Source organism: Alosa sapidissima, chromosome 1, assembly GCF_018492685.1.
Source record: "Alosa sapidissima isolate fAloSap1 chromosome 1, fAloSap1.pri, whole genome shotgun sequence".
Lineage (NCBI taxonomy): Eukaryota > Metazoa > Chordata > Actinopteri > Clupeiformes > Clupeidae > Alosa > Alosa sapidissima.
In genome coordinates this window covers 53,400,765-53,425,819 of record NC_055957.1, presented here as the reverse complement: position 1 = coordinate 53,425,819, position 25,055 = coordinate 53,400,765, and the positions used below count along the sequence as shown (strand labels likewise).

The 25,055-nt window shown below is 53.6% G+C and overlaps 20 non-coding genes and 7 pseudogenes across 20 annotated transcripts; all 27 read right to left on the bottom strand.

The window, feature by feature from the left end:
- Positions 1-82: 82 nt before the first annotated feature.
- On the bottom strand, positions 83-194 carry LOC121684566 (annotated as a pseudogene).
- A 146-nt stretch (positions 195-340) lies between these two features.
- LOC121681631 lies at positions 341-454 on the bottom strand. The gene has a single exon (XR_006022221.1). It is a non-coding gene; the product is annotated as a U5 spliceosomal RNA (small nuclear RNA).
- A 357-nt stretch (positions 455-811) lies between these two features.
- LOC121684143 lies at positions 812-1,015 on the bottom strand (annotated as a pseudogene).
- Positions 1,016-2,852: 1,837 nt separating this feature from the next.
- LOC121681627 lies at positions 2,853-2,966 on the bottom strand. The gene has a single exon (XR_006022219.1). It is a non-coding gene; the product is annotated as a U5 spliceosomal RNA (small nuclear RNA).
- A 354-nt stretch (positions 2,967-3,320) lies between these two features.
- Positions 3,321-3,525, bottom strand: LOC121684114 (annotated as a pseudogene).
- A 1,797-nt stretch (positions 3,526-5,322) lies between these two features.
- LOC121681622 lies at positions 5,323-5,436 on the bottom strand. Its single transcript, XR_006022218.1, has one exon. It is a non-coding gene; the product is annotated as a U5 spliceosomal RNA (small nuclear RNA).
- Positions 5,437-5,781: 345 nt separating this feature from the next.
- LOC121683769 lies at positions 5,782-5,974 on the bottom strand. Its single transcript, XR_006022905.1, has one exon. It is a non-coding gene; the product is annotated as a U2 spliceosomal RNA (small nuclear RNA).
- Positions 5,975-7,557: 1,583 nt separating this feature from the next.
- On the bottom strand, positions 7,558-7,688 carry LOC121684524 (annotated as a pseudogene).
- Positions 7,689-7,834: 146 nt separating this feature from the next.
- LOC121681621 lies at positions 7,835-7,948 on the bottom strand. Its single transcript, XR_006022217.1, has one exon. It is a non-coding gene; the product is annotated as a U5 spliceosomal RNA (small nuclear RNA).
- A 355-nt stretch (positions 7,949-8,303) lies between these two features.
- Positions 8,304-8,508, bottom strand: LOC121684107 (annotated as a pseudogene).
- A 1,797-nt stretch (positions 8,509-10,305) lies between these two features.
- LOC121681620 lies at positions 10,306-10,419 on the bottom strand. Its single transcript, XR_006022216.1, has one exon. It is a non-coding gene; the product is annotated as a U5 spliceosomal RNA (small nuclear RNA).
- Positions 10,420-10,764: 345 nt separating this feature from the next.
- Positions 10,765-10,957, bottom strand: LOC121683763. Its single transcript, XR_006022903.1, has one exon. It is a non-coding gene; the product is annotated as a U2 spliceosomal RNA (small nuclear RNA).
- Positions 10,958-12,540: 1,583 nt separating this feature from the next.
- LOC121684516 lies at positions 12,541-12,671 on the bottom strand (annotated as a pseudogene).
- Positions 12,672-12,817: 146 nt separating this feature from the next.
- LOC121681614 lies at positions 12,818-12,931 on the bottom strand. The gene has a single exon (XR_006022215.1). It is a non-coding gene; the product is annotated as a U5 spliceosomal RNA (small nuclear RNA).
- A 354-nt stretch (positions 12,932-13,285) lies between these two features.
- Positions 13,286-13,476, bottom strand: LOC121683411. The gene has a single exon (XR_006022778.1). It is a non-coding gene; the product is annotated as a U2 spliceosomal RNA (small nuclear RNA).
- Positions 13,477-13,628: 152 nt separating this feature from the next.
- Positions 13,629-13,742, bottom strand: LOC121681605. Its single transcript, XR_006022211.1, has one exon. It is a non-coding gene; the product is annotated as a U5 spliceosomal RNA (small nuclear RNA).
- A 354-nt stretch (positions 13,743-14,096) lies between these two features.
- Positions 14,097-14,287, bottom strand: LOC121683407. Its single transcript, XR_006022777.1, has one exon. It is a non-coding gene; the product is annotated as a U2 spliceosomal RNA (small nuclear RNA).
- Positions 14,288-14,439: 152 nt separating this feature from the next.
- LOC121681597 lies at positions 14,440-14,553 on the bottom strand. The gene has a single exon (XR_006022200.1). It is a non-coding gene; the product is annotated as a U5 spliceosomal RNA (small nuclear RNA).
- Positions 14,554-14,914: 361 nt separating this feature from the next.
- LOC121683401 lies at positions 14,915-15,105 on the bottom strand. Its single transcript, XR_006022775.1, has one exon. It is a non-coding gene; the product is annotated as a U2 spliceosomal RNA (small nuclear RNA).
- Positions 15,106-15,257: 152 nt separating this feature from the next.
- LOC121681593 lies at positions 15,258-15,371 on the bottom strand. Its single transcript, XR_006022198.1, has one exon. It is a non-coding gene; the product is annotated as a U5 spliceosomal RNA (small nuclear RNA).
- Positions 15,372-15,733: 362 nt separating this feature from the next.
- On the bottom strand, positions 15,734-15,924 carry LOC121683394. Its single transcript, XR_006022773.1, has one exon. It is a non-coding gene; the product is annotated as a U2 spliceosomal RNA (small nuclear RNA).
- A 152-nt stretch (positions 15,925-16,076) lies between these two features.
- LOC121681589 lies at positions 16,077-16,190 on the bottom strand. The gene has a single exon (XR_006022196.1). It is a non-coding gene; the product is annotated as a U5 spliceosomal RNA (small nuclear RNA).
- A 362-nt stretch (positions 16,191-16,552) lies between these two features.
- Positions 16,553-16,752, bottom strand: LOC121684241. Its single transcript, XR_006023079.1, has one exon. It is a non-coding gene; the product is annotated as a U2 spliceosomal RNA (small nuclear RNA).
- Positions 16,753-18,936: 2,184 nt separating this feature from the next.
- On the bottom strand, positions 18,937-19,050 carry LOC121681585. Its single transcript, XR_006022194.1, has one exon. It is a non-coding gene; the product is annotated as a U5 spliceosomal RNA (small nuclear RNA).
- A 352-nt stretch (positions 19,051-19,402) lies between these two features.
- LOC121683387 lies at positions 19,403-19,593 on the bottom strand. The gene has a single exon (XR_006022772.1). It is a non-coding gene; the product is annotated as a U2 spliceosomal RNA (small nuclear RNA).
- A 152-nt stretch (positions 19,594-19,745) lies between these two features.
- On the bottom strand, positions 19,746-19,859 carry LOC121681580. The gene has a single exon (XR_006022192.1). It is a non-coding gene; the product is annotated as a U5 spliceosomal RNA (small nuclear RNA).
- Positions 19,860-20,211: 352 nt separating this feature from the next.
- LOC121683606 lies at positions 20,212-20,383 on the bottom strand (annotated as a pseudogene).
- Positions 20,384-25,055: the final 4,672 nt, after the last annotated feature.

Below are 25,055 nucleotides of genomic sequence, written 5' to 3'. Positions count from 1 at the left end.
CGCCCTTGAGAACAACCTCTCCAAATCCAGCCCGGTCCATCTCCGCCCTCCTCTCCTCCGGGATCAGGAACCGGATCGCCTGCTTCGGTATCCCCTTCATCTCGGCCAACTTGTCCACCATCGCTGCCTCGGGTAATCCCAGTGGATAAGAACAGATACTACACTTGATCTTAGCCAAAAGGCCGAGAAGCGATACCCCACAACTGCACGGGGTGCGGCGGCCCCTCTAGCGACGCCCCCCGCGCTCACATGGTTACGGGGGGAGGCGGGGCCAGCAAAAGCGGACCGCCGCCGCCGCAAAACAAAACACCACGACGCTTGACTTTGGACAGGCAGGTGCAGCTCCGCCGAAGCAGAGCTTCCAAAAATACCGTAAACTCGGGGCAGTTCCCCTCCACGGAAATCTTTAGTAAAAGGCGAAAGATTTGTACGAGATGAAGAGAAACCCGAGCGATGGCTGCCACAGGGCACGCCGGACGGAGAGCATGAACGGCGCCGGTCGTGGACGTGAGGGTGACTCCGAGGCGTTGCCCAGTGGCAACAAGACGGCAGTATCAACATCCCCTTTAAATTTAAATGTGTAAAAAAAAAAAAAAAAAAAAAAAAAAAAAAAAAAAGAGTAAAAGGGCGGGAAAACCCAAAAGGGGCCGAAAAGGGAGGTGGCGCGGTTGGCCAAAACACCTGGCAAGGACTCCTGCTGCTGCGTCTGCTCTGCTAAGGAGGATTTCATCACAGTCAGTCAGTCAGTCAGTCAGTCAGTCAGTCAGTCAAGTCAGTTCCACTGGGTTGGTTCTTTTCTTACACAGTCAAAGGAATGTGCACCGTTCCCGGAGTCGCTGCAATACCGGGTCGATGCGTGGAGCGGACGGAGCAAGCCCCTCTTCCGTCTCCCTGTTCCAAAAATCAGATTAATATATGGTCCTCGGGTAGAGGACGTATCAGATATTAAACTGATAAGAACAGATTTTTTTTTTTTTTTTTTTTTTTTATTGCATAAGCAGATCAGATAAACCATACAGGAAAATCCATACAGTTAAGCCATACAAACAACCAAACTAGGTCACACAACTAGCACAGAAAATCCAAACGGTCATCTTTTCATATATTATACGTACTAGGGCTGTACCGTGTCCCACAGACTTTATTTAGCCCATTCACAAACCAACTAAAAAACACAACCCCATCACCAAACACAGATCAAGCCAGCTCAAATAAAGGAATCATCTTTGCCTGAAGCAACCATGCCAGTCGTCGCTTTCAAGTTGTCCTCGTCCCACCCTAGAAGAAGAGCCGGTGAGGCCCCGCCTCCAGACACCATCACAGAACTGGTCCCGGCCCCATCGTCCTCCATGTCATCGCTGTCATCCGACAGGGGAGCAGTAAACTGGTACATCGACTGCACCGTGCACGACCGGAGACGACGCCACGGCGCCCCCTCCTGGCTACCATTTTCCAAGGACCTCTTCACAGCAGCTGGCACCACTCCGGTGATTACCTCCTCCTCATCGAAGGGGCAATCGGACCAAGACACAGGTGAAGCCCCTTCTGTCGAAACGCTCACCACACCATCTGAAACCGTCTCCTCGACCACAGCCTGGGGCTCAACAGCCGCAGGTCCAGGGGAACTCGCTGTACCGCCCAACCTCATCTCTCTGGCCACAGCCGATGGGGCAGCAGCCAGAGGCCTAAAAGAAGACATGCTAACAACATCAACAGCCTGAGGAGCTGCGCACTGAGGGGAAACCTCCGGGGGGGGGGCAGAGGGCCTCCCAGCAGCAGCTCCATGCACACTCACCACCTGGTTCTCATTAGCGGCCATCTTAGCCACCACATGGCCACCATCTCGCCCAGGATCAGCAACCATCGAAGGAGTCCCCCGTGGGGGCATAGGGGACCCCCTTCCAGCAGCCGACCGCTCCTCCACTGGACCTGGACCCTTAGTACTCTCTGGACCCCCAGCATAGCTCTTCCGACCTGGGCAGGCTCTAAACAAATGCTCCGAAGACCCACAAAGGCTGCATGTCTTCGGCGCCAAACATTTTGCCGCCATGTGCTCCGTTGAGCCGCAATGGCGGCACCTGGTCACAGTACAGTCCTCCCTCACATGCCCGTTCTCCCCACACTTCCAACAACCCCCCGGCCTCCCAGGAACAAACAAGTATCCCCTGTCCGGCCCCAAAGCGAAGGACTGGGGAGGCGAAGCACCAACTTTAAAGCGAACTTTAAAACGTCTCCTTCCCGTCCAAAAACCCCTCGAGTCAGTCACTTTCGCACCCTCCCGCACATCCACACAGTATCTCCCCAGAAAAGCAACAATGTCCTCCTCCAACACGAACGGATTAAACATATGCACAAAAACATGAGTCTCAGATGAAAAAAGCCCCATACTCCTCAATAAATCCACATGCAATTTCTCTGTAATCCTCTTCTTCGCCATTTCAAAAAACATTTCCGTCCGAAAAGTAACGTCGAACGTACCTTGAGGCCGATACTCCTGCAGACAAAGAACCTCCCGCACTCCCAAATCCAAAATATCCAGCAACACCTTGTCCGAAAAGTCCTCTCTCCTCATGTCCTTCCTTCTGCTCACCGGAACCACAAAGCGGATCGTGTTCCTCAAACGTAATGGACCCAACGTCCCCATCGCCTTCCCGTCGCGTGCACGATATACTACACTTGATCTTAGCCAAAAGGCCGAGAAGCGATACCCCACAACTGCACGGGGTGCGGCGGCCCCTCTAGCGACGCCCCCCGCGCTCACATGGTTACGGGGGGAGGCGGGGCCAGCAAAAGCGGACCGCCGCCGCCGCAAAACAAAACACCACGACGCTTGACTTTGGACAGGCAGGTGCAGCTCCGCCGAAGCAGAGCTTCCAAAAATACCGTAAACTCGGGGCAGTTCCCCTCCACGGAAATCTTTAGTAAAAGGCGAAAGATTTGTACGAGATGAAGAGAAACCCGAGCGATGGCTGCCACAGGGCACGCCGGACGGAGAGCATGAACGGCGCCGGTCGTGGACGTGAGGGTGACTCCGAGGCGTTGCCCAGTGGCAACAAGACGGCAGTATCAACATCCCCTTTAAATTTAAATGTGTAAAAAAAAAAAAAAAAAAAAAAAAAAAAAAAAGAGTAAAAGGGCGGGAAAACCCAAAAGGGGCCGAAAAGGGAGGTGGCGCGGTTGGCCAAAACACCTGGCAAGGACTCCTGCTGCTGCGTCTGCTCTGCTAAGGAGGATTTCATCACAGTCAGTCAGTCAGTCAGTCAGTCAGTCAGTCAGTCAAGTCAGTTCCACTGGGTTGGTTCTTTTCTTACACAGTCAAAGGAATGTGCACCGTTCCCGGAGTCGCTGCAATACCGGGTCGATGCGTGGAGCGGACGGAGCAAGCCCCTCTTCCGTCTCCCTGTTCCAAAAATCAGATTAATATATGGTCCTCGGGTAGAGGACGTATCAGATATTAAACTGATAAGAACAGATTTTTTTTTTTTTTTTTTTTTTTTTTTTTTTATTGAACATAAACAGAGCGAAGCAGCCTTGAAAATACAACACACAGGAGATATACATATAATACACACAACACACAAAAGATACAGAAGGAAGTTAATTTAAGCTAGACTAGAGGCTGCCACCATAAACAATAACACATAACAACACAACGACCCAGGCACACAGGCCCGGCCAAACACAGCGAAAAACACACATGTACATGCAAAAAATCTTACAGGATACACAAAAAATCTTACCCACCCATAACACCTGTTTAATCCACCCCATACATCCAACCAGCACACCCACAACCACAGAGACACAGATACACAACCCCATCACTCAACACACATCAACCCAAACCCATCGCCCGCTTTACGCTCTCCACGTCCCAACCCCCCACCTGAACAGTAGGGGGCGGCCTCTCCTCCCTCCCCGGCCCTTGTGCACTTCCACCTCCGACCACCGGGGGCGGAGCCCCCTCTGAAACAGCCACCGTCGTCTCCAACTTCTGCCGACTCACAGGACCTGCCGTTGCCCTCCCATCCACTAGAGGGCGCTTCACTGCCCCCGCCGCCGCCGACACTTCCACCATCTCCTGCTCCTGCGAAGCAGAAGCATCCGCCCAGCTGGACTCCACCGTCTTCCCCACAGCCACGACCTCTGACCCAGCCGCACCTTTGACCTTCGGGCGGCCATCTTGCCCGCCATGCGGCTTAGCGGTAGCCGTAGCCGCCGAGCAGCCAACCTGGCTACCCTGCGGCCCAGCCACCACACCACCAGCAGACACAGCAGGCACCGGCACCAACACTCCACTCCCGGACCCCGTCTTCTCCACCACCGGCACCGTCTTTGCAGGCCTCTGCTTCCCCTCACCCGACACCGCGGGAGCCCCCGTACCAAGAGCAGGAGCCCCCACAGCGCCAGTCACCACCCCAGCATAACTGCGCCGTTTAGCACACCCAGCAAACAAATGATCAGTCCCCCCACACAAAACACACTCCTTCAACTCAGTACAGTCTTTCACCACGTGCCCCACAGCCCCACAACGCAAACATGACTTCACATTACATTCCCCACGTAAATGCCCCACACCCCCACACCCCCAGCACTCACTTGGCAAGTCCGGTATGAACACTCTCCCACGGTCAGGTCCCAGAGCAAACGCGTAGGGAGGCCGCAACACACGACCCCCCGACGAACGAAAGCCCGCAATGAAACTCCACTTCCCTGTCCAAAATCCATTGGAGTCCAAGATCCGCTGCCCATCAGACAGGTCCACGCAGTACCGCTCCAGAAAGCTCCAGACATCATCCAACAGCACGTGGGGGTTGAAAACCTGCACGATGACAGTGTTGGTCGCGCCCCACTTCGCCGCACACATCCCCGCCGCCACAGCTTTCCCCGCCGTCGTAGTCCACCGCCGATACGCCTCATTCATCCCCGCCAACGTCCGGAAGGTCACGTCAAAACAGGTCCCATCCACCGCTCCCTGCAGGCACAGCACCTCCTTGTCCGTCACCTGAAATATCTCCTTCACGATCTTCGCTCCAAAAACCTCCCGAGTCATCATCTGCCTTCTCTCCACCGGCACCAGGATTCGAATTCCGAACTTCGGGATCCCCGTCCATGTTTCAATGGCCACCATCGCTATCTCTGCTACTTGATCTTAGCCAAAAGGCCGAGAAGCGATACCCCACAACTGCACGGGGTGCGGCGGCCCCTCTAGCGACGCCCCCCGCGCTCACATGGTTACGGGGGGAGGCGGGGCCAGCAAAAGCGGACCGCCGCCGCCGCAAAACAAAACACCACGACGCTTGACTTTGGACAGGCAGGTGCAGCTCCGCCGAAGCAGAGCTTCCAAAAATACCGTAAACTCGGGGCAGTTCCCCTCCACGGAAATCTTTAGTAAAAGGCGAAAGATTTGTACGAGATGAAGAGAAACCCGAGCGATGGCTGCCACAGGGCACGCCGGACGGAGAGCATGAACGGCGCCGGTCGTGGACGTGAGGGTGACTCCGAGGCGTTGCCCAGTGGCAACAAGACGGCAGTATCAACATCCCCTTTAAATTTAAATGTGTAAAAAAAAAAAAAAAAAAAAAAAGAGTAAAAGGGCGGGAAAACCCAAAAGGGGCCGAAAAGGGAGGTGGCGCGGTTGGCCAAAACACCTGGCAAGGACTCCTGCTGCTGCGTCTGCTCTGCTAAGGAGGATTTCATCACAGTCAGTCAGTCAGTCAGTCAGTCAGTCAGTCAGTCAAGTCAGTTCCACTGGGTTGGTTCTTTTCTTACACAGTCAAAGGAATGTGCACCGTTCCCGGAGTCGCTGCAATACCGGGTCGATGCGTGGAGCGGACGGAGCAAGCCCCTCTTCCGTCTCCCTGTTCCAAAAATCAGATTAATATATGGTCCTCGGGTAGAGGACGTATCAGATATTAAACTGATAAGAACAGATTTTTTTGTATTGAAGTTTATTCATACCAGATCAAAATATACAAAGCATAGTTACAGCCAGAACATGAAGAATTCAGAAAGCAGAGAAAAAGAAAAAGAGAAAAAAGAAAGGCTGCAACATACGGGCACAATGCCCCTTTGAGAACGACTCGGACACGCAGGCCCAGCCAAAAACAACCCCATAACACAATACATCACTATCACCCAGTTAATTACACAAACCCAAACCCACCCACCCACTTACATCACTATTACACAGTTAATTACACAAACCCACCACCAGTAACCCACTAATCCATGCCCATAGTCCGCTTCAAACTGTCCACATCCCATCCAGCAATCTGCTCAGGAGGGGGGCGACTCCCCCGTCCTGCGGTCCGCCTCTCCGTCACCGACTCCACCGAATCCATCGACTCCTCCAACTCCAGCTCCTCCGACTCGCCCGTAGTCCCCATCTCAGCCACCAGGGGCAGGGAGCGTCCGAAGGCCGCCACCCCCTCCCCCGGCCGCTGACGCCGCACCGGAACACTCGCCGGACCTCCACCCTCCAGGGGGCGCTTCCCAGACACCATCGCCAGCTCCGCCATCTCCTCTTCCTGGGAGGCGGTTGCCTCCGCCCAGCTCGACACCCCGACCCTCTCCTTGGCCACGCCCGGCCTGCCCTTCGACCCCGCCGACCCTCCGACCTCTGGGCGGCCATCTTGGCTGCCATGCGGCCTAGCGGTAGCCGTAGCCACCAGGCAGCCACCATGCGGCCCCGCTCCAGCTCCTCCAGCAGATACTGCAGCTCCCGTCACTCCACTCGCACCAGCCACCGCTCCCGCTCCTCCAGCAGATACTGCAGCTCCCTTCACTCCGCTCGCACCAGCCGTCACCGGTCCCGTCGACCTCCTCTCCAGCGCACCGGTCGTCGGAGGAGCCCCTGCGGGGGAAACAGAAACCCCCCCACCACCAGATAGCCCCAAAACTGCTCCCGCATAGCTCTGTCTCTTAGGGCACCTCAGAAAGAGGTGATCCTTGTCCCCACACAATGAACACTCCCTTCTCTCCCCACAGTCCTTCACCACATGCCCCACCACCCCACAACGCACACACCGCTGCGCAACACATTCACTCCTCAAGTGCCCCTCTTCCCCACATCCCCAGCAAACAGTCGGCAAGTCTGGTAAAAACACCCTCCCACGATCCGACCCCAGAGCAAACAAATGCGGAGGCCGCAGCTGGCGGCCCTCCCCAGAAACACGAAAACGTACACTGTACCTCCACTTTCCAGTCCAAAATCCGTTTGCGTCCGTGACCTTCTCCCCTTGTGACACCGTGCTGCAGTACCGGCTCAGGAACACCCGTACATCCAGCTCCAACACGTGCGGGTTGAAAACCTGCACCACCACCGCGTTGACTGCACTCCACACCACGCGCTTGATTCCCGTAATCCTAGCGTCTCCTTTCCCCTTCCATAATGCGACCTGTAGGTCCTCCTCCGTCTTGAAGGTGACGTCGAACCTCCCCAACGCCGGGTAATCCTGGAGACACAGCACATCCGCTCCTGCCAGGCCCAGCACGCCCTTCAGGATAATCCCTCCAAAGCCAGCCCGATCCAACTCCGCTCTCCTTCCCTCCGGGATCAGATACCGGATCGCATGCTTCGGTATCCCCTTCGTCGCATCCGTCACGTCCACAGTCGCCATCTCGGTTAGTCCAAGTGATAAGAACAGATACTACACTTGATCTTAGCCAAAAGGCCGAGAAGCGATACCCCACAACTGCACGGGGTGCGGCGGCCCCTCTAGCGACGCCCCCCGCGCTCACATGGTTACGGGGGGAGGCGGGGCCAGCAAAAGCGGACCGCCGCCGCCGCAAAACAAAACACCACGACGCTTGACTTTGGACAGGCAGGTGCAGCTCCGCCGAAGCAGAGCTTCCAAAAATACCGTAAACTCGGGGCAGTTCCCCTCCACGGAAATCTTTAGTAAAAGGCGAAAGATTTGTACGAGATGAAGAGAAACCCGAGCGATGGCTGCCACAGGGCACGCCGGACGGAGAGCATGAACGGCGCCGGTCGTGGACGTGAGGGTGACTCCGAGGCGTTGCCCAGTGGCAACAAGACGGCAGTATCAACATCCCCTTTAAATTTAAATGTGTAAAAAAAAAAAAAAAAAAAAAAAAAAAAAAAAAGAGTAAAAGGGCGGGAAAACCCAAAAGGGGCCGAAAAGGGAGGTGGCGCGGTTGGCCAAAACACCTGGCAAGGACTCCTGCTGCTGCGTCTGCTCTGCTAAGGAGGATTTCATCACAGTCAGTCAGTCAGTCAGTCAGTCAGTCAGTCAGTCAAGTCAGTTCCACTGGGTTGGTTCTTTTCTTACACAGTCAAAGGAATGTGCACCGTTCCCGGAGTCGCTGCAATACCGGGTCGATGCGTGGAGCGGACGGAGCAAGCCCCTCTTCCGTCTCCCTGTTCCAAAAATCAGATTAATATATGGTCCTCGGGTAGAGGACGTATCAGATATTAAACTGATAAGAACAGATTTTTTTTTTTTTTTTTTTTTTTTTTTTTTTATTGAACATAAACAGAGCGAAGCAGCCTTGAAAATACAACACACAGGAGATATACATATAATACACACAACACACAAAAGATACAGAAGGAAGTTAATTTAAGCTAGACTAGAGGCTGCCACCATAAACAATAACACATAACAACACAACGACCCAGGCACACAGGCCCGGCCAAACACAGCGAAAAACACACATGTACATGCAAAAAATCTTACAGGATACACAAAAAATCTTACCCACCCATAACACCTGTTTAATCCACCCCATACATCCAACCAGCACACCCACAACCACAGAGACACAGATACACAACCCCATCACTCAACACACATCAACCCAAACCCATCGCCCGCTTTACGCTCTCCACGTCCCAACCCCCCACCTGAACAGTAGGGGGCGGCCTCTCCTCCCTCCCCGGCCCTTGTGCACTTCCACCTCCGACCACCGGGGGCGGAGCCCCCTCTGAAACAGCCACCGTCGTCTCCAACTTCTGCCGACTCACAGGACCTGCCGTTGCCCTCCCATCCACTAGAGGGCGCTTCACTGCCCCCGCCGCCGCCGACACTTCCACCATCTCCTGCTCCTGCGAAGCAGAAGCATCCGCCCAGCTGGACTCCACCGTCTTCCCCACAGCCACGACCTCTGACCCAGCCGCACCTTTGACCTTCGGGCGGCCATCTTGCCCGCCATGCGGCTTAGCGGTAGCCGTAGCCGCCGAGCAGCCAACCTGGCTACCCTGCGGCCCAGCCACCACACCACCAGCAGACACAGCAGGCACCGGCACCAACACTCCACTCCCGGACCCCGTCTTCTCCACCACCGGCACCGTCTTTGCAGGCCTCTGCTTCCCCTCACCCGACACCGCGGGAGCCCCCGTACCAAGAGCAGGAGCCCCCACAGCGCCAGTCACCACCCCAGCATAACTGCGCCGTTTAGCACACCCAGCAAACAAATGATCAGTCCCCCCACACAAAACACACTCCTTCAACTCAGTACAGTCTTTCACCACGTGCCCCACAGCCCCACAACGCAAACATGACTTCACATTACATTCCCCACGTAAATGCCCCACACCCCCACACCCCCAGCACTCACTTGGCAAGTCCGGTATGAACACTCTCCCACGGTCAGGTCCCAGAGCAAACGCGTAGGGAGGCCGCAACACACGACCCCCCGACGAACGAAAGCCCGCAATGAAACTCCACTTCCCTGTCCAAAATCCATTGGAGTCCAAGATCCGCTGCCCATCAGACAGGTCCACGCAGTACCGCTCCAGAAAGCTCCAGACATCATCCAACAGCACGTGGGGGTTGAAAACCTGCACGATGACAGTGTTGGTCGCGCCCCACTTCGCCGCACACATCCCCGCCGCCACAGCTTTCCCCGCCGTCGTAGTCCACCGCCGATACGCCTCATTCATCCCCGCCAACGTCCGGAAGGTCACGTCAAAACAGGTCCCATCCACCGCTCCCTGCAGGCACAGCACCTCCTTGTCCGTCACCTGAAATATCTCCTTCACGATCTTCGCTCCAAAAACCTCCCGAGTCATCATCTGCCTTCTCTCCACCGGCACCAGGATTCGAATTCCGAACTTCGGGATCCCCGTCCATGTTTCAATGGCCACCATCGCTATCTCTGCTACTTGATCTTAGCCAAAAGGCCGAGAAGCGATACCCCACAACTGCACGGGGTGCGGCGGCCCCTCTAGCGACGCCCCCCGCGCTCACATGGTTACGGGGGGAGGCGGGGCCAGCAAAAGCGGACCGCCGCCGCCGCAAAACAAAACACCACGACGCTTGACTTTGGACAGGCAGGTGCAGCTCCGCCGAAGCAGAGCTTCCAAAAATACCGTAAACTCGGGGCAGTTCCCCTCCACGGAAATCTTTAGTAAAAGGCGAAAGATTTGTACGAGATGAAGAGAAACCCGAGCGATGGCTGCCACAGGGCACGCCGGACGGAGAGCATGAACGGCGCCGGTCGTGGACGTGAGGGTGACTCCGAGGCGTTGCCCAGTGGCAACAAGACGGCAGTATCAACATCCCCTTTAAATTTAAATGTGTAAAAAAAAAAAAAAAAAAAAAAAGAGTAAAAGGGCGGGAAAACCCAAAAGGGGCCGAAAAGGGAGGTGGCGCGGTTGGCCAAAACACCTGGCAAGGACTCCTGCTGCTGCGTCTGCTCTGCTAAGGAGGATTTCATCACAGTCAGTCAGTCAGTCAGTCAGTCAGTCAGTCAGTCAAGTCAGTTCCACTGGGTTGGTTCTTTTCTTACACAGTCAAAGGAATGTGCACCGTTCCCGGAGTCGCTGCAATACCGGGTCGATGCGTGGAGCGGACGGAGCAAGCCCCTCTTCCGTCTCCCTGTTCCAAAAATCAGATTAATATATGGTCCTCGGGTAGAGGACGTATCAGATATTAAACTGATAAGAACAGATTTTTTTGTATTGAAGTTTATTCATACCAGATCAAAATATACAAAGCATAGTTACAGCCAGAACATGAAGAATTCAGAAAGCAGAGAAAAAGAAAAAGAGAAAAAAGAAAGGCTGCAACATACGGGCACAATGCCCCTTTGAGAACGACTCGGACACGCAGGCCCAGCCAAAAACAACCCCATAACACAATACATCACTATCACCCAGTTAATTACACAAACCCAAACCCACCCACCCACTTACATCACTATTACACAGTTAATTACACAAACCCACCACCAGTAACCCACTAATCCATGCCCATAGTCCGCTTCAAACTGTCCACATCCCATCCAGCAATCTGCTCAGGAGGGGGGCGACTCCCCCGTCCTGCGGTCCGCCTCTCCGTCACCGACTCCACCGAATCCATCGACTCCTCCAACTCCAGCTCCTCCGACTCGCCCGTAGTCCCCATCTCAGCCACCAGGGGCAGGGAGCGTCCGAAGGCCGCCACCCCCTCCCCCGGCCGCTGACGCCGCACCGGAACACTCGCCGGACCTCCACCCTCCAGGGGGCGCTTCCCAGACACCATCGCCAGCTCCGCCATCTCCTCTTCCTGGGAGGCGGTTGCCTCCGCCCAGCTCGACACCCCGACCCTCTCCTTGGCCACGCCCGGCCTGCCCTTCGACCCCGCCGACCCTCCGACCTCTGGGCGGCCATCTTGGCTGCCATGCGGCCTAGCGGTAGCCGTAGCCACCAGGCAGCCACCATGCGGCCCCGCTCCAGCTCCTCCAGCAGATACTGCAGCTCCCGTCACTCCACTCGCACCAGCCACCGCTCCCGCTCCTCCAGCAGATACTGCAGCTCCCTTCACTCCGCTCGCACCAGCCGTCACCGGTCCCGTCGACCTCCTCTCCAGCGCACCGGTCGTCGGAGGAGCCCCTGCGGGGGAAACAGAAACCCCCCCACCACCAGATAGCCCCAAAACTGCTCCCGCATAGCTCTGTCTCTTAGGGCACCTCAGAAAGAGGTGATCCTTGTCCCCACACAATGAACACTCCCTTCTCTCCCCACAGTCCTTCACCACATGCCCCACCACCCCACAACGCACACACCGCTGCGCAACACATTCACTCCTCAAGTGCCCCTCTTCCCCACATCCCCAGCAAACAGTCGGCAAGTCTGGTAAAAACACCCTCCCACGATCCGACCCCAGAGCAAACAAATGCGGAGGCCGCAGCTGGCGGCCCTCCCCAGAAACACGAAAACGTACACTGTACCTCCACTTTCCAGTCCAAAATCCGTTTGCGTCCGTGACCTTCTCCCCTTGTGACACCGTGCTGCAGTACCGGCTCAGGAACACCCGTACATCCAGCTCCAACACGTGCGGGTTGAAAACCTGCACCACCACCGCGTTGACTGCACTCCACACCACGCGCTTGATTCCCGTAATCCTAGCGTCTCCTTTCCCCTTCCATAATGCGACCTGTAGGTCCTCCTCCGTCTTGAAGGTGACGTCGAACCTCCCCAACGCCGGGTAATCCTGGAGACACAGCACATCCGCTCCTGCCAGGCCCAGCACGCCCTTCAGGATAATCCCTCCAAAGCCAGCCCGATCCAACTCCGCTCTCCTTCCCTCCGGGATCAGATACCGGATCGCATGCTTCGGTATCCCCTTCGTCGCATCCGTCACGTCCACAGTCGCCATCTCGGTTAGTCCAAGTGATAAGAACAGATACTACACTTGATCTTAGCCAAAAGGCCGAGAAGCGATACCCCACAACTGCACGGGGTGCGGCGGCCCCTCTAGCGACGCCCCCCGCGCTCACATGGTTACGGGGGGAGGCGGGGCCAGCAAAAGCGGACCGCCGCCGCCGCAAAACAAAACACCACGACGCTTGACTTTGGACAGGCAGGTGCAGCTCCGCCGAAGCAGAGCTTCCAAAAATACCGTAAACTCGGGGCAGTTCCCCTCCACGGAAATCTTTAGTAAAAGGCGAAAGATTTGTACGAGATGAAGAGAAACCCGAGCGATGGCTGCCACAGGGCACGCCGGACGGAGAGCATGAACGGCGCCGGTCGTGGACGTGAGGGTGACTCCGAGGCGTTGCCCAGTGGCAACAAGACGGCAGTATCAACATCCCCTTTAAATTTAAATGTGTAAAAAAAAAAAAAAAAAAAAAAAAAAAAAAAAGAGTAAAAGGGCGGGAAAACCCAAAAGGGGCCGAAAAGGGAGGTGGCGCGGTTGGCCAAAACACCTGGCAAGGACTCCTGCTGCTGCGTCTGCTCTGCTAAGGAGGATTTCATCACAGTCAGTCAGTCAGTCAGTCAGTCAGTCAGTCAGTCAAGTCAGTTCCACTGGGTTGGTTCTTTTCTTACACAGTCAAAGGAATGTGCACCGTTCCCGGAGTCGCTGCAATACCGGGTCGATGCGTGGAGCGGACGGAGCAAGCCCCTCTTCCGTCTCCCTGTTCCAAAAATCAGATTAATATATGGTCCTCGGGTAGAGGACGTATCAGATATTAAACTGATAAGAACAGATACTACACTTGATCTTAGCCAAAAGGCCGAGAAGCGATACCCCACAACTGCACGGGGTGCGGCGGCCCCTCTAGCGACGCCCCCCGCGCTCACATGGTTACGGGGGGAGGCGGGGCCAGCAAAAGCGGACCGCCGCCGCCGCCGCCGCAAAACAAAACACCACGACGCTCGACTTTGGACAGGCAGGTGCAGCTCCGCCGAAGCAGAGCTTCCAAAAATACCGTAAACTCGGGGCAGTTCCCCTCCACGGAAATCTTTAGTAAAAGGCGAAAGATTTGTACGAGATGAAGAGAAACCCGAGCGATGGCTGCCACAGGGCACGCCGGACGGAGAGCATGAACGGCGCCGGTCGTGGACGTGAGGGTGACTCCAAGGCGTTGCCCAGTGGCAACAAGACGGCAGTATCAACATCCCCTTTAAATTTAAATGTGTAAAAAAAAAAAAAAAAAAAAAAAAAAAAAAAAAAAAAGAGTAAAAGGGCGGGAAAACCCAAAAGGGGCCGAAAAGGGAGGTGGCGCGGTTGGCCAAAACACCTGGCAAGGACTCCTGCTGCTGCGTCTGCTCTGCTAAGGAGGATTTCATCACAGTCAGTCAGTCAGTCAGTCAGTCAGTCAGTCAGTCAGTTCCACTGGGTTGGTTCTTTTCTTACACAGTCAAAGGAATGTGCACCGTTCCCGGAGTCGCTGCAATACCGGGTCGATGCGTGGAGCGGACGGAGCAAGCCCCTCTTCCGTCTCCCTGTTCCAAAAATCAGATTAATATATGGTCCTCGGGTAGAGGACGTATCAGATATTAAACTGATAAGAACAGATACTACACTTGATCTTAGCCAAAAGGCCGAGAAGCGATACCCCACAACTGCACGGGGTGCGGCGGCCCCTCTAGCGACGCCCCCCGCGCTCACATGGTTACGGGGGGAGGCGGGGCCAGCAAAAGCGGACCGCCGCCGCCGCCGCCGCAAAACAAAACACCACGACGCTCGACTTTGGACAGGCAGGTGCAGCTCCGCCGAAGCAGAGCTTCCAAAAATACCGTAAACTCGGGGCAGTTCCCCTCCACGGAAATCTTTAGTAAAAGGCGAAAGATTTGTACGAGATGAAGAGAAACCCGAGCGATGGCTGCCACAGGGCACGCCGGACGGAGAGCATGAACGGCGCCGGTCGTGGACGTGAGGGTGACTCCAAGGCGTTGCCCAGTGGCAACAAGACGGCAGTATCAACATCCCCTTTAAATTTAAATGTGTAAAAAAAAAAAAAAAAAAAAAAAAAAAAAAAAAAAAGAGTAAAAGGGCGGGAAAACCCAAAAGGGGCCGAAAAGGGAGGTGGCGCGGTTGGCCAAAACACCTGGCAAGGACTCCTGCTGCTGCGTCTGCTCTGCTAAGGAGGATTTCATCACAGTCAGTCAGTCAGTCAGTCAGTCAGTCAGTCAGTCAGTCAGTCAGTTCCACTGGGTTGGTTCTTTTCTTACACAGTCAAAGGAATGTGCACCGTTCCCGGAGTCGCTGCAATACCGGGTCGATGCGTGGAGCGGACGGAGCAAGCCCCTCTTCCGTCTCCCTGTTCCAAAAATCAGATTAATATATGGTCCTCGGGTAGAGGACGTATCAGATATTAAACTGATAAGAACAGATACTACACTTGATCTTAGCCAAAAGGCCGAGAAGCGATACCCCACAACTGCACGGGGTGCGGCGGCCCCTCTAGCGACGCCCCCCGCGCTCACATGGTTACGGGGGGAGGCGGGGCCAGCAAAAGCGGACCGCCGCCGCCGCCGCCGCAAAACAAAACACCACGACGCTCGACTTTGGACAGGCAGGTGCAGCTCCGCCGAAGCAGAGCTTCCAAAAATACCGTAAACTCGGGGCAGTTCCCCTCCACGGAAATCTTTAGTAAAAGGCGAAAGATTTGTACGAGATGAAGAGAAACCCGAGCGATGGCTGCCACAGGGCACGCCGGACGGAGAGCATGAACGGCGCCGGTCGTGGACGTGAGGGTGACTCCAAGGCGTTGCCCAGTGGCAACAAGACGGCAGTATCAACATCCCCTTTAAATTTAAATGTGTAAAAAAAAAAAAAAAAAAAAAAAAAAAAAAAAAAAAAGAGTAAAAGGGCGGGAAAACCCAAAAGGGGCCGAAAAGGGAGGTGGCGCGGTTGGCCAAAACACCTGGCAAGGACTCCTGCTGCTGCGTCTGCTCTGCTAAGGAGGATTTCATCACAGTCAGTCAGTCAGTCAGTCAGTCAGTCAGTCAGTCAGTCAGTCAGTTCCACTGGGTTGGTTCTTTTCTTACACAGTCAAAGGAATGTGCACCGTTCCCGGAGTCGCTGCAATACCGGGTCGATGCGTGGAGCGGACGGAGCAAGCCCCTCTTCCGTCTCCCTGTTCCAAAAATCAGATTAATATATGGTCCTCGGGTAGAGGACGTATCAGATATTAAACTGATAAGAACAGATACTACACTTGATCTTAGCCAAAAGGCCGAGAAGCGATACCCCACAACTGCACGGGGTGCGGCGGCCCCTCTAGCGACGCCCCCCGCGCTCACATGGTTACGGGGGGAGGCGGGGCCAGCAAAAGCGGACCGCCGCCGCCGCCGCCGCAAAACAAAACACCACGACGCTCGACTTTGGACAGGCAGGTGCAGCTCCGCCGAAGCAGAGCTTCCAAAAATACCGTAAACTCGGGGCAGTTCCCCTCCACGGAAATCTTTAGTAAAAGGCGAAAGATTTGTACGAGATGAAGAGAAACCCGAGCGATGGCTGCCACAGGGCACGCCGGACGGAGAGCATGAACGGCGCCGGTCGTGGACGTGAGGGTGACTCCAAGGCGTTGCCCAGTGGCAACAAGACGGCAGTATCAACATCCCCTTTAAATTTAAATGTGTAAAAAAAAAAAAAAAAAAAAAAAAAAAAAAAAAAAAAGAGTAAAAGGGCGGGAAAACCCAAAAGGGGCCGAAAAGGGAGGTGGCGCGGTTGGCCAAAACACCTGGCAAGGACTCCTGCTGCTGCGTCTGCTCTGCTAAGGAGGATTTCATCACAGTCAGTCAGTCAGTCAGTCAGTCAGTCAGTCAGTCAGTCAGTCAGTTCCACTGGGTTGGTTCTTTTCTTACACAGTCAAAGGAATGTGCACCGTTCCCGGAGTCGCTGCAATACCGGGTCGATGCGTGGAGCGGACGGAGCAAGCCCCTCTTCCGTCTCCCTGTTCCAAAAATCAGATTAATATATGGTCCTCGGGTAGAGGACGTATCAGATATTAAACTGATAAGAACAGATTTTTTTTTTTTTTTATTCGTTTATTGCATGACATGAGTCAAACCATACATACGTCCCCCTGGACGACCGAAAAACACCAGTAAAGAAAAACACGCCCACCGGACGTCAAAAGAAAATTATACCATCCCTAAACCATACAACATCAAACCAAACCATACAGTCATCAATACAGACTAAACCATACAACATCAAACCAAACCATACAGTCATCAGTACAGACAACCCAAAGCCACAAAACCCCAACAAATGAAATGCACAGCCATCATCAAACAATCATGCGTACTAGGGCCAGAACACGTCACTTGACTTTAATCAGCCCATTCACAAAACTACCAACAAGAACATACCCATCACCAAACACACATCACAACAAAGAGTCCGCATTCCTAGGCTCCACCAGAAGAGTAGTAGCCTTCAAATTGTCCTCATCGCCCCCCAGAAGAAAATCCGGGGAGGCCCCACCTCCAGCCACCACGGCACAACTGGCCTCGGCGCCCACGGCCTCCATATCATCGCAGTCGACCTTGTAAACACACATCAGTCTCTTCCACTTGACTCGACCATGCCAGTCAGCTGCTTCAAGTTCTTCTCGTCCCAGCCCAGAAGCAAATCCGAGCCGATCACCAACTCATCACAGGGCCTGCCATCATCGACCTCGATCTCCTCCTCGCTGTCGTCATCGCCCTCATCTTCCTCCAGGGGGGTGACCTGGCCAAACACCTGCACTGTCGGGCCCGACCTGCGGCGGCGCACTGGAGTCTCCTCCGACCCGCTGTCCTCCAGGGGGCGCTTCCCTGCAGCTGGCACCACTCCTGTGATCACCACCTCCTCATCGAAGGGGCAATCAGCCCACGACCCAGGTGACACCACTTCCGCCGACTCATCCACAGCAACGTCAGAACATGTCTCCTCAGCCACAGCCTGGGGGGGATCAGCCAGAGGCCCAGGAGAAGCCACAGGAACACCAGAACACATGTCCTCGGCCACAGCCTGGGGGGAATCAGCTGTAGGCCTAGGGGAAAGCACACTAACAACATTAACAGCCTGGGGAGCTGCAACCTGAGATGAACCCTCCGGGGTGGGAACAGAGGGCCTCTCAGCAGCAGCTCCATGTGCACTCACCACCTGCTCGCTGCTAGCCACCATCTTTGCTACCACATGGCTCACCACCTGCTCATCGTTAGCCGCCATCTTAGCGACCGCATGGCCACCGTCAGACAAAGGATCAGCAAGCCTCGAAAGAGTCCTCCCGGGGGGCATAGGGGACTCCTCTCCAGCAGCCGACCGCACGTCCGTCGGTCCTCGACCCTCAGACTCTTCACGACCCACAGCAGCACTCTTCCGACCTGGGCAGGCTCTAAACAGGTGCTCCGAAGACCCACAAAGACTGCAGGTCTTCGGAGCCAAACATTTCGCTGCCATGTGCTCCGTAGAGCCACAATGGCGGCACCTGGTAACTTTACAGTCCTCTCTAACATGCCCACCTTCCCCACACTTCCAGCAACCCCCAGGCCTCCCAGGGACAAACAAGTAACCCCTGTCTGGCCCCAACGCGAAGGACTGGGGAGGCGAAGCACCAACTTTAAAGCGAACTTTAAAACGTCTCCTTCCCGTCCAAAAACCCCTCGAGTCAGTCACTTTCGCACCCTCCCGCACATCCACACAGTATCTCCCCAGAAAAGCAACAATGTCCTCCTCCAACACGAACGGATTAAACATGTGCACAAAAACATGAGTCTCAGATGAAAAAAGCCCCATACCCCTCAATAAATCCACATGCAATTTCTCTGTAATCCTCTTCTTCGCCATTTCAAAAAACATTTCCGTCCGAAAAGTAACGTCAAACGTACCTTGAGGCCGATACTCCTGCAGACAAAGAACCTCCCGCACTCCCAAATCCAAAATATCCAGCAACACCTTGTCCGTAAAGTCCTCTCTCCTCATGTCCTTCCTTCTGCTCACCGGAACCACAAAGCGGATCGTGTTCCTCAATCGTAGTGGACCCAACGTCCCCATCGCCTTCCCGTCGCGTGCACGATCTACTACACTTGATCTTAGCCAAAAGGCCGAGAAGCGATACCCCACAACTGCACGGGGTGCGGCGGCCCCTCTAGCGACGCCCCCCGCGCTCACATGGTTACGGGGGGAGGCGGGGCCAGCAAAAGCGGACCGCCGCCGCCGCCGCCGCAAAACAAAACACCACGACGCTCGACTTTGGACAGGCAGGTGCAGCTCCGCCGAAGCAGAGCTTCCAAAAATACCGTAAACTCGGGGCAGTTCCCCTCCACGGAAATCTTTAGTAAAAGGCGAAAGATTTGTACGAGATGAAGAGAAACCCGAGCGATGGCTGCCACAGGGCACGCCGGACGGAGAGCATGAACGGCGCCGGTCGTGGACGTGAGGGTGACTCCAAGGCGTTGCCCAGTGGCAACAAGACGGCAGTATCAACATCCCCTTTAAATTTAAATGTGTAAAAAAAAAAAAAAAAAAAAAAAAAAAGAGTAAAAGGGCGGGAAAACCCAAAAGGGGCCGAAAAGGGAGGTGGCGCGGTTGGCCAAAACACCTGGCAAGGACTCCTGCTGCTGCGTCTGCTCTGCTAAGGAGGATTTCATCACAGTCAGTCAGTCAGTCAGTCAGTCAGTCAGTCAGTCAGTCAGTCAGTTCCACTGGGTTGGTTCTTTTCTTACACAGTCAAAGGAATGTGCACCGTTCCCGGAGTCGCTGCAATACCGGGTCGATGCGTGGAGCGGACGGAGCAAGCCCCTCTTCCGTCTCCCTGTTCCAAAAATCAGATTAATATATGGTCCTCGGGTAGAGGACGTATCAGATATTAAACTGATAAGAACAGATACTACACTTGATCTTAGCCAAAAGGCCGAGAAGCGATACCCCACAACTGCACGGGGTGCGGCGGCCCCTCTAGCGACGCCCCCCGCGCTCACATGGTTACGGGGGGAGGCGGGGCCAGCAAAAGCGGACCGCCGCCGCCGCCGCCGCAAAACAAAACACCACGACGCTCGACTTTGGACAGGCAGGTGCAGCTCCGCCGAAGCAGAGCTTCCAAAAATACCGTAAACTCGGGGCAGTTCCCCTCCACGGAAATCTTTAGTAAAAGGCGAAAGATTTGTACGAGATGAAGAGAAACCCGAGCGATGGCTGCCACAGGGCACGCCGGACGGAGAGCATGAACGGCGCCGGTCGTGGACGTGAGGGTGACTCCAAGGCGTTGCCCAGTGGCAACAAGACGGCAGTATCAACATCCCCTTTAAATTTAAATGTGTAAAAAAAAAAAAAAAAAAAAAAAAAAAGAGTAAAAGGGCGGGAAAACCCAAAAGGGGCCGAAAAGGGAGGTGGCGCGGTTGGCCAAAACACCTGGCAAGGACTCCTGCTGCTGCGTCTGCTCTGCTAAGGAGGATTTCATCACAGTCAGTCAGTCAGTCAGTCAGTCAGTCAGTCAGTCAGTCAGTCAGTTCCACTGGGTTGGTTCTTTTCTTACACAGTCAAAGGAATGTGCACCGTTCCCGGAGTCGCTGCAATACCGGGTCGATGCGTGGAGCGGACGGAGCAAGCCCCTCTTCCGTCTCCCTGTTCCAAAAATCAGATTAATATATGGTCCTCGGGTAGAGGACGTATCAGATATTAAACTGATAAGAACAGATTTTCCTTTGGAAAACTTTTATTGTCACAAACTCATGTTTTTGCATTACATTTTGATTTGTTTTGTTACATTTCATGGATTTTCTTTGTGGTACATTTTCATTTTTCTTTCATCATTTCATCACATTTTCATCACATCACATGGTTTTCATTCTTTTCACATTTTGCATTTTCATTTCACATTTTACATTTTCATCATTTTTCACAGCACATTTTTTACAAAAATAAAATCATTTGTCTCTAAAAGCCATTTTTGTTTTAAAACTGTGTCTGTGTGTGCAAAGTCCATGTGTGTGTTTAAAAGTTCATGTTTGTGTAAAAGGATGTTAAAAGTCCACGCTTTTAAAAGAGTTCCAAATGTAATAAAATGCAATAAGAGTCAATTAAAAGGTCTCCGTTGTGCCGGACCGGGGTGAGCCACTACCAAGAGGCTCCACCCCGCTCTCCAGAAGAGCGAGGCAAGCGCGGATGCGCCCAGTGGAGGTCCTCCCCTCCGCCCGCTGCTCCGTCCCGTGATGGTGATAGTGGGGGTGCGTCGGCGGGAGCCAGCGGCCGTGGGGGGCGGGAACCTTCTGTTAGTGACCCCGGCCCCCTCCTCCGAATGGCGACGTGCGGCGCCTCCTGCCGCGTAGATGTCACCAGCCGCCGTAACGCTGGCAGGGGCACCGTCACGCGCTTCCCCACCAGCAGGTTGCGGGAGGTCCACAGTGCGGCTTTTATGCAATTTAGGGTGAGCCAGAGCGCGGCGAAGTCGGCGGCTGGGATGGTGGTGGCGCCCTGGCCCACCCCGCTGACCACTAGATGGTAGCTTGGGGGGACCTCCCCTGCTGGCAGGCTCGGGCATTGCAGGGGGCCGGTATCGGCCCACAGGTCCCTCGCCACGCCGCACTCCCAGAGCAGGTGCCGCACGGTCTCAGGTTGGCCGCATCCTGGCCGCGGGCAGGTGTTGGTTCTGGCCATGCCCCGGGAGTGCATCACGGCTCTGACCGGGAGGACCTCATGGAGCGCCATCCACGCCAGATCCTTCAGCTTGTTCTGGAGGGCGGGGTGGGCAGCGTTCCTCCAAGCCTGCTTGGCCTCACTGAGTGTGAGGCCGGGAACGGGGCTCACTGCTTCCCGGTCCTGCACAAGAGAGACAAGAGATTTTGCTTTAGTTAAAATGGTGACATCCTGCCCCTCTAAGTCAAATCTCATTAAAAACTTTTTGATAAAAACATATTGAGGGGGCAGGTTAAAAGCAACTGGACGTTTAAGATCAGTATTTAAAATTTTCAGTTTTCTCAGGTACGACCCCATCCAGAACCGGGCCAGGGCTGTTGTCTTGCTGTCTCCGGATGGGGCCGTCGCGTATCTGATGTGGAGGGCGGTGAAATGGGCTCCTAAAAACAGGTGGGGGTCTGGGAGGCCCTTTCCTCCGTTCTCAGTTCTTTTCTTCAGGACCTCCCTCCTTAGTCTTTCCCACTTGGACCCCCACATGAAATAAAACACCGCTCTCTCCACACCTAAAAGAAAGCTCCTGGGGGGGCTAAAAACAGAACACAGTAATAAAAACAAAGGTAAGATAACTGCTTTGAAGATTAAAACCTTACCTTCAAACGTCAACTGTCTTAGTCCCCAGAACCCCAGTCGTTGTCTCACTTTCCCTAACGCGTCAGTCCAGTTGCCCCGTCCACCACCCTCATTGTCAAATTTAATACCTAAAATCTTTATGTCTGTCTGTTTAAAATCTACTGCCAGATCTGGTCTTACGTCACCCCACGGCCCAAAGAGCTGGGCCTCGGACTTGCCCCTGTTGAGCTTGGCGCCCGAGGCCCTTCCGTACCAGTCAGTCAAGTCGAGTGCTCTTTGGGCCGATAAAACGTCGTTTAATAAAAGGGTCACGTCGTCCATGTAGAGAGTGCATGTCGCGGTCAGTCCACCTGGCAAGTCAAGTCCTTTGATCCATTTGTCCCTTCTCAATATCTGTGCCAGCGGCTCGATGCATGCAACGAACAGGAGTGGGGATAACGGACACCCCTGGCGGACGCCAGAGCGCACACTAAGCGCATTTGTAAGGTGCCCATTTACGCGAATTCTGCTGTATATTTCTGTATACAGCAAACCCACCCACTTTAAAAACCTCCCTGGAAACCCCATTTTTTGCAGTACCTTTAAAAGGTACTGGTGCGAGACCCGATCAAAAGCTTTCTCAAAGTCTAAATTTAGTACTAGAAGCCTAATATGTCTGTCTCTCGCAAAACAGATGGCGTCCCGGACCAGCACTAGGCTGTCCGTGATCCTCCTTCCAGGTACGGCACAGACTTGATCCGGGTGGATCACGTCCTCTAAAACAGTTGACATACGTAGTGCTAAAAGTCTGCTAAAAAGTTTACAATCAAAATTTAAAAGTGTGATTGGTCTCCAATTCTTTAAGTCAGTCCTGTCACCTTTTTTGTGAAGTAATGAAACTATCCCTATCCTAAAGCTGTCAGGAAGTCGGTCGAGTTCGTCAAATTCTTTAAAAACAGTCAACATGTCATTGGCTAAAATGTCATAAAAGGTAACATAAAATTCCACGGGGAGTCCATCCTCTCCCGGGCACTTTCCTGTTTTAAAACCTTTAAGACATTTTAAAATTTCGACCAATGTAAAATCTTCCGTTAAAAACTTCTGATTTAAAACTGTTGACCTTAAGAACTCTAAAACTTCTTCCATTATTTCTAGATGTACGTTTTTTTCTGCATAGAGGTCCCCATAAAATTCTTCTACTATTTTTAAAATTCCCTCTATGCAGGTTTCTTCCCTCCCTTCTTCTTTTAATTTCATTATCCCACCCCCTCTGGAAATTATTTTCTTAAAAAAAAACCTTGTACATTTTTCACCTTCTTCCATTTCTTTTTCTTTACTTCTTAAAATTGTTCCCTTACTCTGTTGTTCGGCTAAAACTGACATTTCATTTTTCACTCTTTTTATTTCTTCACTAAAATCCAATCCTTCGTTTAAAAGGTTAAAATATCTCTGTAGTCTCTTTTGCAGCCCCAACATGCACCTCCTCTCTCTTTCTTTTTTGTCCTTACCTTTCATCTTAAAAAAAGTCTTGGTCCTACCCTTCACCATTTCCCACCAGTGTGCTCGTGAATCGTAAAGGTCTTGGAGAGTCTGCCAGAGGCTAAACTGCTCCCTGTATTCTCTAGCTATCTCCTCATCCTGTAACAGGGAGCAGTTCAGCCTCCACAGCCCTCCACCTACAGTCACACCTGTGGGGAGTGAAAGGGTGCAGGAGAGCATGCAGTGATCTGAAAAGAAGAGGGGGGTCAATGTAGCATCCGTGGGCGGGCAATCTCTTGTTAAAACATAGTCGATACGGGAGGCTCGGGCGCCGTCACCACTGTGCCAGGTGAAGCCCTCCTCCCGTGGATGCACTTTTCTGTAACAGTCGACTAAGTTAAAATCTTTAATTATGTTGTTTAAAACCCCGGATGTTTTGTCTAATTTAAAATCCTCCCCCACCTTCTTTCTGTCTTGTCTACTTAAAACACAGTTAAAATCCCCTCCGACCACTAGGGGAGCCCTCCCTAGCATGTGGGGCTGCAGTTCTATTAAAAGGTCGTGTCGGTCGTGTTTATCATTAAAACCATACACATTAAGAACATTAAAATCCCTGTCTAAAACAGTCAAGTGGGTTAAAAGGGCCCGCCCGGGTCTCACCACTGTGCTGCCCTTCACCGAGATGTGTGGATTCTTGATCAAGATGGCGACCCCGTCCGCTCTGTTAAAATTGGACCCGCTCCATATGGAGGGTCCCGGGGTCCACATCTGTTCCCACTTGCTGTAGTTCTTTAAAAAAGGCAAGGAGCACTCTTGCAGCAGAAATATATCTGCATTCAGAGTGCTCAACAGGGATAAAATGCTCTGAGCTCTCACTAGAGTCTTCACACTTCTTACATTGATTGTTGAGATTGTGAGACTCATGAGCAGTATGATAAAAATGAACACGACAGAGTTAAGACACTACAGAGACATGTTTTTAAAACAAGTGGAGATCAACCAGGGTTGATCTCCTGTGACACCTGCTCCTCCTTTATGACCATTGAATTTGGTTCAGAAGGGTCACTGGTGTCTCCAGCGTCGGGCTCGGCAGAGAAAAACTCTTGCGTTGCCCTTGGCGTGGATGCTCTGAGCGCCATCCGCATAAAAGACACTTCACGTCCACCGGGCCACAGTCGATTCAGATCTTCCGAAGAGGAACTATCTGAAGACAGTATCACCCGGTTTCTCTTCTCTGTCATTTCTGACAGAGGAGATTCTAAAGGTCTCTTATGCTGCGCATTGGGGAGTGAAGCAGGTGCTTCAACCCCCTCAGAGGCCACACTCACCTCCTCAGCGGTTTCGGGAGGCGGGGCTTCCTTTTCTCCTTCAGGCTCCTCCTCCGCCTGCTCCATCTCCTTTCCCAGCTGGGAGGGTGTGGCCTCCAATCCGTGCTCTGACTCTGCCTGGGTGTTAGCTTTGCTCGTAGCCGCCCGGCTAGTCCCTGAAGCTGACTGGAGGTTTCCCTCCAAAACTTCAGGGACCACCCCTTCCTCCATTTCGTCCTTCTCTTCCTGTTCTTGTTCTGGGCCATGCGGCCGGGCGGCCATGGCGGCCATTTTGGTAGCCTTTAGCTTGTTGGCAAAGGAGCTAGGGCAATCTCTGTAGAGATGGGATGAAACTCCA